General features: G+C 52.9%; 1 long non-coding RNA gene across 1 annotated transcript; it reads left to right on the top strand.

The window, feature by feature from the left end:
• The first annotated feature begins 3,093 nt into the window (after positions 1 to 3,093).
• On the top strand, positions 3,094 to 13,041 carry LOC148774914 (uncharacterized). The gene is made up of 4 exons (XR_016035368.1): positions 3,094 to 3,302; positions 9,269 to 9,351; positions 9,477 to 9,614; positions 12,545 to 13,041. It is a non-coding gene; the product is annotated as an uncharacterized LOC148774914 (long non-coding RNA).
• The last annotated feature ends 1,160 nt before the right edge of the window (positions 13,042 to 14,201 follow it).

Here is a 14,201-nt window from a genome sequence, read left to right as displayed (position 1 = left end):
TCCTGTGTCTCCTTCATTGGTAGACCGATTCTTTATCACCCGAGCCACCTGGGAAGCCCTTGCAAAACAGACCTAGTGGTAATAAACAATAATATGAAACACTCACATGATGCAATATGCAGGGGCTTGAGCAAAGCATTTTACTCCCACAGATGAGTTATATTGACAGCACTGAAGGCTGGCTCTATTATGAGCCCCATTTTCCGGAGAAGGAAGTTGAGGTGAAGCCACTTGGCTGAGGTCACCTGGGAAGCATGTGGTAGCTCCCCGTCCTGGGACCATGAGGACTCAGTCATGCTCAGCATAGGGCCAGGACTGGCCAGCCCCTAATGGGTGATACAGATGAAGCTCAGAGAGGCATAGCCACTTACCTGAGGACACACAGCCTGCCAGTGGCAGAGCACAGGTGTCAGGTCTTTCTTTGTTCTGCCTGCCCTGCAGGGCACAGAGCAATCACTCGATAAATGCTCTACCCTCTACCCAGGACAGGGCGTGGTCAAACCTCCCATCCTTTGGGCTGGGAGGAGAGGCTGAGGGGGAGGAGTCTCCTGATTTTAGTGCTTCCCCTCTCTTGGCCTGGGCCAGGTGGGTGTTCCCAGCAGCCCCGCTCCTGCCCACTGTTGGGAGGTAGGGATTGCTCTTCCTGGGGCTGGAGCCCTGCAGATCTGGCTGGTGGGTTGGGGGCTGGGGGGCTGTGGGGATGGGGGTCAGTGTCACTGGGCACCAAGGCCAACACCTTCATCTCACCATGACAGCCCATCCAGCTGCTTTGGGGGAGCCAGACCCATGGGAATCTCACCTGCGGGAGCACGTTCTTCCTGGCTGTGCCTCTGGAGCCCTGCCAGCCACCCCAAGCAGCCTTTGTCCCAACGAGGAACCCTTAGGAGTTCTGAGCCCCTCGGAGGACAAAGGGCTCACTGAGGCTCCAAGGCCAGGTGGGTGAGGAGCAGAGTGGAGTCCCTGACAAGAGCTGACAAGGCTGCTTGTGCCCCACCAACCCCCACAACACTGAGGACCTTGCTTCTGGGAGCCTTGACTTACCCATCTGTGAGATGGGGTGATTGGGAGGTGCTGAGAGTCCACAGTGGCTGGTGATCAACTGTAACTGTCACGTTGTATTTATAATGTACAGGGTTGAATATTTTTCATATAGTTACTGTTACCATCTTGCATCCAACCCTTGGGGCCAGCTGTGTTTCTGAATCCAGGATTTGGGAGAACTTAAAAATTTGGGTAAGGGAGGACCTATACTGGACACGACTGAGTGTGCACATGTGTGCACGCACACGCGCGCACACACACACACACACACACACGGGACCTATGCCATGTGCTCAGTGACCCACCCTACCCTGCTCCTGGGTGGTGGTGGGGCTACCGACAAATATTAGAAGCCATCAGAATGCTCTCATTAGCAGGCTGAAGACCTCCAGGCATGTGAATCTGACAACTTTCTGTTTTTAGAGCCCTTTTGGATTTCAGGATTGCACGTAACAGAATATGGTCCTTCATTGCTATAATTCATTCATCCACTCGTTCATTCGCAAATAGTTCATTCATGCTCAAATAGTTATTGAGCATGCCAGACGCTGCTTCAGGTCTCAGGGACCCAGCAGGGAACAGAGCAAACCCCTGCTCCACGGCCCTCACACTGAGACGTGTGGGGGGACTGGCTGTACCTGTGTCTACAGGTACCTGGAGGTTTGTGGGGTCATCACACCTTGTTTATGGGGCTTCCCAGGTGGCGCTCGTTGTAAAGAACCTGCCTGCCAACGCAGGAGACATAACAGACACAGGTTTGATCCCTCGGTCAGGAAGATCCCCTGGAGGAGGGCATGACAATCCAGTATTCTTGCCTGGAGAATCCCATGGACAGGGAGCCTGGCGGGCTACAGTCCATGGGGTTGCAAAGAGTTGGACATGACTGAGTGGCTTAGCATACACACCTTGTTTATGGGTGAGGAAGCCCGTGTAACACACACTGAACACTCAGGTTTTCTTAGAATCCTTTCCCTGCATCGTGTTAAAGGTGGACGTGGCGATGGAATAGTGATGGGCTTGTGAAGTGGACACCACGGTCATGGTCCGCTTGAAGATGAGGAGACAAGTCTGGCTGTGAAATGACTTCATGGCAGGCAAGGCAGGGCTTGAATGGTCGGTGGCCCCAGAGTCTGGCCCCGTTTGGGGCTGGACGAGCGCTGTGTGGATGCTGGGGTGTTTTGTGGGATTTGAGTCCTGTGGCACCTTCCGCTGGTCGTATGACCTTGAGTGGGCCAGACTCTTGCCTCCAGGGCCTCTGTTTTCTCAGCTGTAAAGTGGGCTCAGGGATTCCTTGGGAGGCCTTCCAGCAGGACTGGAGTTACAGAAAGCCTCTAGCAGCCCAGGCTCCGAAACCGAGTGGCTTTTCTTTCTGGGGTCTGGAGAGCAGGGTTTACTGAGCAGCTGTACTGCTCGGAGCGAGGACAGGGGGACGCATACAAGGCCGCAGAGGGCCTGGTCCCCGTCCAGATGCTCTGACCTGGCTCTCTGGATGTGGCGTTTGCCATGTCGGCTTCTGGGCCAGGCGATGAAACTCAGCTTGAGAGCCCCATCCGCCGGCACCCTGTCCTCACGGCGGCTGACCCTGAGCAGCAAGGAGGGCAGGGCGGCCAGGCCAGCTTCCGACAGAGGTGGACGGCCAAGGGCCGTGGGCGGCGAGCGCAGACACGGCTGCGCTGGCTTCTGGGCCGCTCAGGACAGGCTGGCTACACAGCTTTGGGGGCCCAGTGCAGAATAAGAACATGGGCCCCTTGTTCAAAGAGCAGGAAGCAAAACCCACAGAAAAGGCAGTGACATACAGAGCCTTTCTGCTGCGGTGACTCCTCCGGCCGCTGGTGCTTTTTTCTTTGCTATTTAATGTGGGTCTAAGTGAAGAAAAATTAAACTTTTAAGTTATTAGCATGGATTTCACCACTCAGTTTCATGTTGAGCAACACCAGTTCAAAGCACAAATACAAGAGTGTTTATGTGCGGAATCATCGAAATTACACAACTTGCATTTGTGTTTGGTACAAACGCATCGTAACCAGAACTGTGGAAACGCTGCTCAAAGAAACGAACCCGGATGTTTTCCTTTCACTTCTCGATACATGTGCATTCTTCCAAGACCCTGCCTTTGGAGAGAGGCTTACTGAACGGAGGAGCAGTAGTGGGTTGCTCTCCCTTTCCTGACACCGTTTGCGGCATCGGGAAACACGCGTCAGGAAGGTTCCCCAGGTCCCTTGGCCGTCTGTGTTTCTTAGTGCCTTCTTGCTGCGTGTGAAGTAAGTTCGGGCGGAAAAGGGGGCTTCTCCCGGCTGGCAACCTCCTCTGCTTACTCAATCTTAGATGCAAACTCCTCACCTTGCCCTTGATTTGCTTCTTGTTGCATCCCCACGCTTAGGAGGTGTCCACTTGAACTCTGCTCGTGGGGCATCGTGAAAGCTACACAGGTACCGTGCAGCAACAAACAGTAGCGGACACCCATATCATACGTATCTCATCTGCTTGCATGTGTGCCCCTTTGTCCCAAGAGACTTCGCTTGACAAAACATATTTTAGGATAAAATTATTAGGGACTTTAAGACAGCAATAGCAAAACATTAAACCACCTGTGGGGCCCTGGAGAGCATGGGGTGTGTAGATTGGACATGTCACAAGCTTGAGAAGTTGGTCCTATTCCGGAGGACACTGTTTCCCTTTCAGAGGGGGAAACTGAGGCCCATGGAGAAGCAGGCGCCCAGGTGAGGTCATGGATGGCCAGACTGGTACCTTCCTGGACCTCAGCACCCTCCATATTGGATTGGAGGTCATCAGATTTGCCTCACAGGGATGGGGTACTGGTGAGCAACAGAAGCGGATTGAGTTTGTCACTGTTCAGTCGCTCAATGGTGTCTGACTCTTTGAAACACCGAGGACTGTAGCCTGCCAGGCTTCTCTGTCTATGGGATTTCCCAAGCAAGAATACTGGAGAGGGTTGCCATGCCCTCTTCCAGGGGATCTTCCCGATCCAGGGATTGAACCCCCGTCACCTGCATGGGTAGGTGGATTCTTTACCACTGAGCCACCAGGGCAGCTCTGGGATTGAGTTTACAGAGGCCCGTTACTATCCTGACTCCTGCAGTTCAAACCCCGGCTTACTTATTCCTTATGTTGAATGACGGTTTACTCTGTGCCAGGCAAGACTGACCTGATCCTAGTCCTGAGGAGAGGACGGGGCCCTTCTTCCCAGCCTAGGTTCACTGTTTGGGCCATGCCCTGTGCATACCCTGAAGCCAGAGGCCACAGCTCCCATCACCCCTTGGTAGGTGGCCAGAGGGTGAGACGTGACAGCCCCTGACCGACGTGTCATCAGAGACGGGCTGCGAATCTGCTGAGAGTTTCAACAGCTGAAGAAAGGGCATTCTAGGAAGAGGTCATGACCTGGGTGAAGGCTTTGGAGTTAGAGACGGTCTCACGGGAAAGCTGCCAAAGCCTAGAACCTGGAGCAGGAGCAGTGAAGGCAGAGGTGAAGGTTTGAGCCAGAGGCCCCAGAGGAGAGTCCCAAGGTCACGTGACTCTAAATCCCACCCCCACCCCCCACCGGGATGATTCCTGGGCCAGGCCCCCAGCCAAGACTGCTCCTTGGAACTTGGCTCTTTGTATGGAGCTGGAGGATCCCTGAGAGCCTGGCCTCATGGACGAAATGCGCCAGATTTTTCTCTTTCTTCCCTCCCTCCTCCCTCCCTCCCCTCCCTCCTTCCTTCTTCCTCCATCCCTCCCTTCCTTCTTTCCCAGGTTTGGGTCCTACAAGTTCTTCAGCTGAGTCTCTACATGAAAGCAATAGTGACTTTGCTGATCCAGATGACTGTGTGTTAAGTGTGGGGCTGACCATGTGCCTTCTCCCCACATCCCCCTTCCTCCACCCCATTATCTTCCGTTCTGTTCCGTTCAGTCGCTCAGTCGTGTCCAACTCTTTGCGACCCCGTGGCCTGTAGCCTACCAGGCTTCTCCGTCCATGGGATTCTCCAGGCAAGAACACTGGAGTGGGTTACCATTTCCTTCTCCAGGGGATCTTCCCGACCCAGGGATCGAACCCGGGTCTCCCGCATTGGAGGCAGATGCTTTAACCTCTGAGCCACCAGGGATGAGGAAACTGAGCTCAGAGAGCTGAGGCGACTCCCCCAAAGTCACTGTGAATGGGGTAACAGGGTTTAAGCCCAGGCCATTCGGTGCTTCCCTGCGTGTCCGGAACCACCAGGCCAGACCCCCACGGGCCTGCCTGCTCACACCTCACTGCCCTTTCTGCCTCATCACCTCTTGTCCCTCCACCTGTTGAACTCACTGTTCAGAACCCTGCTCAGGTGGCCTTTTCTTTGCTCCTTTAAGCACCCAAACACCTCTCCATCCAATAAATACCTAAGTACCTCTATATTCCAGGGCGTGGTGCCAGGTCCTAGAGAAACACTGGTGAATAAACTTCCCTCGTCTGCCCAGGAGGAAGTAAACACACACCAATACATTGTTCCTAGCTGTGAAAACATGAATGAAGGACATAAATGGTGTGCTCTAATAAGGGATAAAAGCCTGGGATTACTCCAGGTGACGAGAGAAGTTCTTTTGAAGGGGTGCAGTTTGAAAGCGCCTTCCAGGCCCAGGAATTGGCAAGTACAAAGGCCCTGGGGCAGGAAGCCCTTGCTGTGTGCAGTTAGAGAAGAAGGAGAGAGGAAACGGTGGTTGCAAATGAGCCTGTGAGGTGGGCCAGCCTCACGTAGAGTCGTCCCATGAGGCACTGGGGTTTTGGGGTTCTCTGCCTCCCTCCTGGGCTGGAGGGATCAGATGAAGTCCCCCTAGTGTCCCCAGGGCAGGGCCGACACCCAGGAGGTGGTCTGCGGGTGGGCGACAGGCAGCTCCGCCCCCTCGCTCCTCTCTGCTTCGCAGGAACACAGCTGGGCCTTCCCCACTTTGCTGCCCCTTCCCCAGGGCACCTCCTCCAGGCCACAGTGGGTCAGCCGGATGGGAGCGGGGCAAGAGGGGTGCTGACGTAGGACCCGGGAGAGGGCCAGGGAGGCCCTCTTTTGGGCGGCAGGCACCATCTGCAGTTCATTTTCCTGTGTCATTTGCATTCTCTCTGAAATCATTTATTTGTGAAGGTTCCAGCCAAATGCTCTGTCACGAAGCCTACAGCTCTAAAAGGAGCATCACGGGAGCTGGTGGGCATGGGGTCTGGCCCCTCCGGGCGTCCAGCCTGTCCGGGCTCCCTCTCCAAGTCCCCTCCTGCTCAAGCCAACTGCACTTTGGGAGAGGAGGTGGAGAGAGGGTTGAGTCATACCCAGCCCATGTTGGCACAGGCTCCTCTGTGTTCAGAAAGCACAGCTCAGACTCTGCGGGCGCTGGGCACAGGGCGGAGGCCACCGTCCACACCGAGGTCCAAGCGTGCTGCTTCCAGCACACGGCAGGGGAGCCCCGACGCTCATGGTCAGGGTGGGCGGCTCTGCCAGGTGGAAAACAGATCTGTCGGCTTCAAGTCCTGCGACTCCCCGCTCAGGACAGGAAGGGAAGGGTCCTCTGAGGTCCTTTGCTACAACCCACCCTTGTATAGTTGAGGAAACGAGGTCCTTCAAACAGACGGGAAAGGGCGGAGTGGGGATGTACACTGGGAATGTCTGCTTCAGAGGATACATGATACAACTTCAGTAAAAAAAGGCGAAACTTCTAAACGTGTGGGGCTGGCTCGGCTCAGTGGGGATGCTGGGGAGACAGAGTCCTGCCCCAAGCACCCCACGGGGCACATCATACCTGCCAGTGTCTCTTGAAGAGTGGGGTGCAGTCTCCTGGGTGGGACATGAGACGAATTGGTTTGAATTCCCTAGCGAGACAGCTATTTCCTCCCAGCTCCATGACATCAGGGGAGACTCCTGTGGGTGCTAACGTGACTTTAACATCTCTCTCCAGCTCTTACTTATCTCCCATTTTAACCAAGAAGTCCAGAACTTTCTGCAGGCTGTGCTGTCTCGCTAGAATTTAGTGGCCGTTTCCTCGATGGCTCAACAGCAAAGAACCTGCCTGCCAATGCAGGAGACACGGGTTCGATCCCTGGGTCGGGAAGATCCCCTGGAGAAGGAAACGGCAACCCATTCCAGTATTCTTGCCTGGAGATTCCACGAACAGAGGAGCCTGGCGGGCTATAGTCCATGGGGTCACGGAGTGGGACACGACTGAGCGACTAAACAGCTGGTTAAGAGTTGGACACGACTTCGAGACCAAACAACTGGTTAAGAAGGAGCCATCTGAGCTGATCCCAGAAAGGTCACTGGGAGTTCATCAGGGAATAGGAAGAGGTGTTCCGAGTGGAGGGAACCCATGGGGTGTAGACCTGGGGGTCTGGGGAGAGACAGGGGCACTGCCTGATGTGACAGGACCCTAGGGCTTGGTGACAAAAGGGGGAAAGGTCCTCAGGGGAAAGGGCCCTAGTGCCACACAAAAGGACTTGGGATTTAGTCTATGGGTGATGGGAGTCAGGGAAGGATTTTGAGCTGTAGCAGGGGTTTGGAGAGGGTGAGACCAGACGCAGGTAGGCAGTCTGAAGATGTCAGTGACTTGGAGGAGGATGGTGGCTTTGGGAAGGAAGATATGAGGGCTGGCCTGACAACTGGTGGTGGTTTAGTCGCTAGGTCATGTCCGACTCTTACAACCCCATGGACTGTAGCCTGGCAGGTTCCTCTGTCCGTGGGATTCTCCAGACAAGAACACTGGAATGGGCCGCCATTTCCTTCTCCAGGGGATCTTCCCGACCCAGGAATCAAATCCAGGTTTTCTGCACTGCAGGCAGATTCTTTACCGACTGAGCTCCGAGGGACGCCCGGCCTGACAATTAGGCTTTGCCTAATGGTGATGGTGGTGAAGATGGCGTTGATGGTGGTGAAGATGGTGTTGATGGTGGTAATGATGTGGTGACGAAAGCAGTTATAACGATGGTGGTGGTGGCGGTGTTGGTGGTGCTGTGATGACAATTTTGACGGCGATGATGTAATGATGTTGACAGTGGTGATACTGGTAACGGTGTTGGTAGAAGTGATGATGGTTATAATGATGGTGTTAGTGATGTGCGGTGGGAACAGCACAAATATGTGCTTTGTCCCTCAGTCGTGTCTGACTCTTTGCAACCCTGTGAACTGTAGCCCACCAGCTCCTCTGTCCATGGAATTTTCCAGATAAGAATATTGGAGCAGGTTGCCATTTCCTACTCCAGGGGATCTTCCTGACCCAGGGATAGAACCTGCATCTCTTGCAATGGCAGATGGATTCTTTACCACTGAGCCACCTGGGAAGCCCACAACAACACAAATACTCCTAGCGACTAATCTTGACTTTTATATTCCTCACTTCATTGTTATGATTAAACCACTATCCTGTGGTGTCGACTTCATTTTTATCCCCATTTTTCAGATGAGGAAACTGAGGCTTGCCCATGGCCACCTCACTGAAGAATAGCAGAGTGGGGTGGGGTGCGGTGCCAGTTAGTCTAACCACTGAGCATTGAGCTCATGCCTCATGAGCTAACCCATGCCTAACCTAACCTAACCCATGCCTCCTGCTTCCAGGCAGCAGGTGGGAGAAGCTGTGTGTGTTCTACCCCTCCCCCAGCCCGGGAGTCCGGGAGAGCAGGTTTCTCTCTTCTCTGGCCTTTGTCCTTCTCTGACCCTAGGAGTTTAGGCTTTGACGGCGCTGACTGCACCTTCGGCTGGGAGCTTGTCCTCCCCTTGGCATTGGAGGCTGTGCTCTGGTCCCCAGGGAAGGAGAAGAAGACTTTCCACAGTCCTTATTTCTTTTGTGCCAAACCCTTGCCAGTGTGAGATGAGTGTAGAGGAATTTGGTCCATGTGGATCCAATTTCTCTTGGAATATACAGCAAATGATGCTGGACAAAGGCAGGCGGCCTTGGCTAGACCTAAACTATGCGGGCGATTGCTTCTGAGATGTTTGACAACTCCAAGACTCAGCAGAATGGCCCGCAGTGCTGGGTGAGGGCAACCGGTCCAGGAGTGAGGAACCAAACACCACGGCTCCTCCTGTGAATGTGCCAGGGACACATGGATAGGGACCAACACGCAGGGGGAATTCAGTCAGGCTGGGCAAGGTGCTGAGCAGGGCTGCCCAGGCACAAGAGACTCTTCCCTGTGAGAAATAGCATCACACAGTGTCAGGACTGGGGTTTTGTTTTCCTGTTGTGTAACCTGGGTGAGTCTCTCTCTCTCTTTTTTTTTTTGGAGGTTGCACTGTATTGCATGTGGAATCTGACCCCTGCTGTGGAAGTGTGGATCTTGATCACTGATCTGCCAGAGAAGTCCCCCAAGTGAGACTCTTGACCTTGCTTAGACTTAAGGGACTCCCTGTGAAATGTGGGCAGGCAGAACTGGGGAGTGTCAGGTCGAACCAAAGCAAGTATCCTGTTTTTATCCGACTTCCTTTTCCTTCTAGGCATCTTAACACTTATGATGGGGGCTGCCAATCATAATTTTCCACCCACTGACTGCAGTGGTTGTCTGAAGATGGGCATGTGACCCACATGGGCCAATCAGAGCCTTCTCTGGGATTTCTGCTCTGGGCTGGATGCAGGCAAGTTCTTTTCCTCCATGGGATGAGCTGTCCTTTGTTCTGTGGAGAGGTAGGTCTGAGGGAAAGAAGGTACCCAGTAAAGAGAGACGCAGATGAAGACAAAGCAAATGTCCAGAGGAGGCTGGCATCCTGGAGACCTGTCTCACACCTGTCTTCCTCACAGAATTTTTGGTGACTAGAGCCAAAACATCTTTTGCTTCTCTTAAGCTCAAACACAAGCTTCGGACTTGTGTTTCTGTCGCATAAGATTAAAACAGTATTGATAAATGCAAGCCTTTCCTGGCCTCCAAGGCATCCGTATGATTCATTACCCTCATTGTTCCTCAGAGCCACTCTCTGAGATAAGTATTAATATTCCTATTTATGGATATTAGTAATCATAATCATCTCTATTTCACAAGAACTCAGTGTTGTACCGGCCACTGAGCTAAGTCTCTTGTAGGAATCATCTCATTGCATCATACCTTGCTCTTGGAGGCAGTTTGTATTAATATCCTCACTTTACAGATAAGGAAATGGAGAGGCATAGGGGTTAAGAGACTGCCAGCTGTCAAGTGGCAGAGCCAGAATGCAAACTCAGGTCAAGTTTCCCACCCCCTTGTCACTGGTCTGTGATGGTGGTATTGATGATGGTGAGCAGAGGTTTACTGAGTACATACTGTGTGGCCATCACTTCAGACACATCATGTCTTTCAGTTCTCACGATGGCCCCTGAGGTCAATCCCATTTTTTATTCCTTTTATTTTCTTTTGCAAGTGAGGCAAAGAGGCTTAGCAAGGTGGGCAACTTATCAGCTGTCACGTGGATAGCAAATGGCGAACCCAGGTTGCCTGTGCTATTCCAAAATGGCACACGTAAGTTCTATGCCAGGGGGCTGGAGGTGTTAGAAAGACCTCAGTTCATTCTCCCGGTCCCTTCCTCTCTCAATGCCTCTTTATGATGTGACTTTGCATCTTCTTCCATCAAGAGGCAACGTCTATTCCCATCCCTCAAATCTAGATTTTTTGGTCGTGTGACTTGTGTTAGCCAAGGACGGTGCTGAAAATGGAACTATGCTTGTTCCAAGCTGGGTTTAATGAGGGTCTGCTGGTTCTACTGTTTCTCAGATTCCTGCTCACCTGCCGTGAGAGTAGGTCCGGGCTAGCCTGAAGAGCGGACTCATTGGAAAGACCCTGATGCTGGGAAAGATTGAGGGTGGGAGGAGAAAGGGATGACAGAGGATGAGATGGTTGGATGGCATCACTGACTCAATGGACTTGAGTCTGAGCGACTCTGGGAGATGGTAAAGGACAGGGAGGCCTGGCGTGCTGCAGCCCATGGGGTCACAAAGAGCTAGACAGGACTGACTGACTGAACGACTGAACAACAAAGCCTGTTGAAGCACCAGAGCCATGTGGAACAGAACTGAGTCGCTGAGGCCAGCGTCGATAAGCCAACAGGCAGCTCAGCTCCAGACCGGAGAGGAAACCCAGCCAAGCACTGGATGCCGCTGACGTTGTCACTGTTTCGTCATGACGATTTATTGGGACCAAGAGAACAAGCAGTGACAGTGGTGCGTGGAGGGGAGGGTGTCTTTCTTGGGCCGCCTCTGGCTGGGCCTTCTTCGTGGGCGCCACAATGAAGGGCCGCGAGATACCATCGTCACCCACCCCCACCCTTTCAGCCGCTGAGAAGGTGTGACATAGGCTTCTAGCACTGTGCCTCAGTGCCTTAATTAATAGCAGGGTTGACTCAGAAGGCCTGTCCTGCCTGCCTCCGCCCCCTGCCCTCAGAGTGGAGTTTGCAGGAGTTGAGTAATTGTGTTGTTTATTGCACTAAATGGAACATTCATCAAGCAGCTTGAAGGTGCTCAGGCGGTTCCCGTGGGCCATGCTCTTTGCCGAGTGTCCGCATGGGAAGCAGGCCACTCATTGGACCTGCAAGATGGACGAGGGGGATGCCAGCTCCAAAATTCTAGATGTTTCCACATCTTCCTCTGCCCTCTGCACCAAGGCCTCTCTTGTCTCCCTGTGTTATGGGGCCCATTTTGTTGTTGTTCAGTCATTCAGTCCTGTCTGAACCTTCGCAACCCCATGGACTGCAGCACGCCAGGCTTCCCTGTCCTTCATTATCTCATGGAATTTGCGCAAACTCACGTCCATTGGGTCGGTGATGCCATCCAACCATCTGGTCCTCTGTCATCCCCTTCTCCTCCTGCCTTCAGTCTTTCTCAGCCTCAGGGTCTTTTCCAATGAATCAGCTCTTCACATCAGGTGGCCAGAGTATTGGACCTTCAGCTTCAGCATCAGTCCTTTCAATGAATATTCAGGGTTGATTTATTTTAGGATGGACTAGTTTGATCTCTTTGCTGTCCAAGGAACTCTCAAGGGTTTTCTCCAGTACCACAATTCAAAAGCATCAGTTATTCCAGGTTCAGCCCTCTTTATGTTCCGACTCTCATCGGGACCCATTTTACAGATGGGAAAACCGAAGCCCAGAGAGGTTCGATCACTTGTGCAAGACACCCAGCGGGGAAGGGAAAGGGAGAGGACTTGAACCTAGATGCACCGGTGCCCAGAGCCAGTCTATGAGCACTACCCACCCCCACCCCGCGGGCCCCTGGATACCACCTGGCCCCTGGATGACTTCAGGCATTTCTTCTCAGCCTCACTGATCCCCAAGAGGAGAGAGAAAAGTTGGCAGCTGTCGTATCATTGATCACTAGGATTATTTGCCTAAAGTAGCAGGAAGATTCCTGAGTTTAGGACTTTAGTAAATCTCCGTGAACTTGCCTTGAGTGGCTCTGGGTGGTGAGGAGCAGGTGGCAGTGATGAGCACAGCTTTGCCGAGTGATGGGGACTTTCCACCTCACTCCTGTGGGTGGGGAAGGGGTGTCTCTCTTCCCTACACCTCATGACAAGTAGGCTATTTTTAAACCCTTCTTTTTATAGGAAAGACATGTTCACGTCAAAGCCACCACATAAGGAGCAGCCCAGGCATTCTGGGAAGTGACGAACGGGCAGACAGAGGCCTCAGGCTGACGTCAGAGCAACCAGGCTGGCAGCTTGGGGGTGACGGTGGGGGGGTTCTGATGAGTCACCTGCTCTTTGTCACGTCTCAGCTCCTCTTTCCTTGGGCCTGTCTCTTGGAGTTTCCTGAGGACAAGGGACCCTCCACTCCATTTTCCACCAGGAGTGCCTATCCCCGCTGAGCACCAGAGCAGATGGCACTGCCCTGCTCTGCAGCCCCAGGATGACCCCTCCAGTCCAGCTGCACTCCCCCTACCTCAAATCCATCATCCATACCACGGCCAGGGACTCCTCCTGAAGACCAAATGGATCACAGCTCTCCCCTCACTGCTTCCCTGCTTCCCTTTACAGGTCTCTCCCCGAAAGATTTTTCTTAGAAAGAAGAATTTTGCATCTAAAACAGAAAAATAAAAAGATCAAAGCCCTAAATTTTCAAGTCAGGTTGCATATGTTCAAATCTTTTCTCACTCACTTAGCTGTGTGACCTTGGGGAAATTACTTAACTTCTCTGAAACTCATTTTTCCTTATCTGTAGAATGGGAGTAAGAATCATATTTGCCTCACAGCTATCTTGAAGAAGGTGACCAACCGTATCTTCCGAAGGCAGTCACAACAATATTTCCCATCCCTCTCCAGTCCCTTAGCAAGAGATGGAGTCTAAATCCCCTGTCCTTGAAACTGGGTGGGCATTTGTGATTGCCTCAACCAGGTTTGAGCCCTAGGTCAGGAAGATTCCCCTGGAGAAGAGAATGGCAACCCACTCCAGTGTTCTTGCTGGAGAATGTCATGGAATGTCATGACTGAGCGGCTAACACTTTCACTTTCAACCAATAGAGTACTGTGGAGGTGATGCTATGACTTCCAAGCCTAGGCCATAAAAATGCCATGTACTTGTGCCTGGTTTTCTTTGGATATTTATCCTCAGAACCCAGCCACCGTGTTGTGAGGAAGCCCAGGCAGCCTGCAGAGAGGAGTGGAGACACACTCCTTCCCCAGCTACCCCACTCTGTCCAGTGTACAGCCCCAGCCCAGCTGCCAGCAAACAGCTGGGACCACCCTGCCAGCCATGCAAGTGAGCCCCTTTGAAAGTTGCTCCCCCACCCCATAGCTGAGTTGTCTCAGCTGATGCTGTGTGGAGCAGAGGTGGACTATACCTGTGGAGCCCTGCACAGATCACGGATTCATGCGCACACAAAATGTTACTGTTTTAAGGCACTAAGTTTTGGGGTGATCTGTAACGTAGCAGCAGATCGCTGCAACAAGGGATAGGTGACACCAGGCACATCGGGGCTTAGCCCAGGAGCATGTGTGTGGCAAGCGCTTCTTACAGAGAGGAAAGTGAGCACAGAGGCAGCGGTGAGTTGGCCCAAGGTCACACAGCTCCTTGCGGGTTCTCCATCTACTTCTGCTTCTTCTCTGCATGTAGAAGAGACGACTGTCTTCCACCTCATCCCAGGGGTGGGGCCCTAGCCCCTCTCCCCAAAGATTTAACTTGCTCCCGTTGCTCAGAGCAGGGTTTATCAACCAGGCTTGGGGACCTCCAGACAGATTTGCCGCAAACCATCTCCTCCTTGGGGCT

The sequence above is a fragment of the Moschus berezovskii genome, chromosome 19 (assembly GCF_049115385.1).
Source record: "Moschus berezovskii isolate FMDL1 chromosome 19, NW_MosBer_1.0, whole genome shotgun sequence".
Lineage (NCBI taxonomy): Eukaryota > Metazoa > Chordata > Mammalia > Artiodactyla > Moschidae > Moschus > Moschus berezovskii.
The sequence above is the reverse complement of the archived record's forward strand: the minus strand, read 5'-3'. Positions and strand labels throughout refer to the sequence as shown.